This window comes from Centropristis striata, chromosome 14 (genome assembly GCF_030273125.1).
Source record: "Centropristis striata isolate RG_2023a ecotype Rhode Island chromosome 14, C.striata_1.0, whole genome shotgun sequence".
Taxonomy (NCBI): Eukaryota; Metazoa; Chordata; class Actinopteri; order Perciformes; family Serranidae; genus Centropristis; species Centropristis striata.
The window spans coordinates 5,956,778-5,957,046 of NC_081530.1; positions in this window are offsets into that span (position 1 = coordinate 5,956,778).

The window sequence follows — 269 nt, forward strand, 5'->3', positions numbered from 1 at the left end:
AACTGACTCTAACTACCAAATACAGTTCTTTGCCTAATAAAGGGTTAACCCCTTCATGACAAGCTATTATGACATGGTTGGTACCAATAGATTAACTCAGTTTTCCCTGTAGCCCTAAATATACCAGCTTGGTGAGTGTGTCTGTACAGAGTGTGTGTGTGGTACAGTAGCAGTGTCAACGTGTACAAAGACATTGTAGGAGTTTTTGTGGTATCAGTAGTGATACTCTTTCTTCACTGACTTTCACACACTAAAACGTGGACAAAACA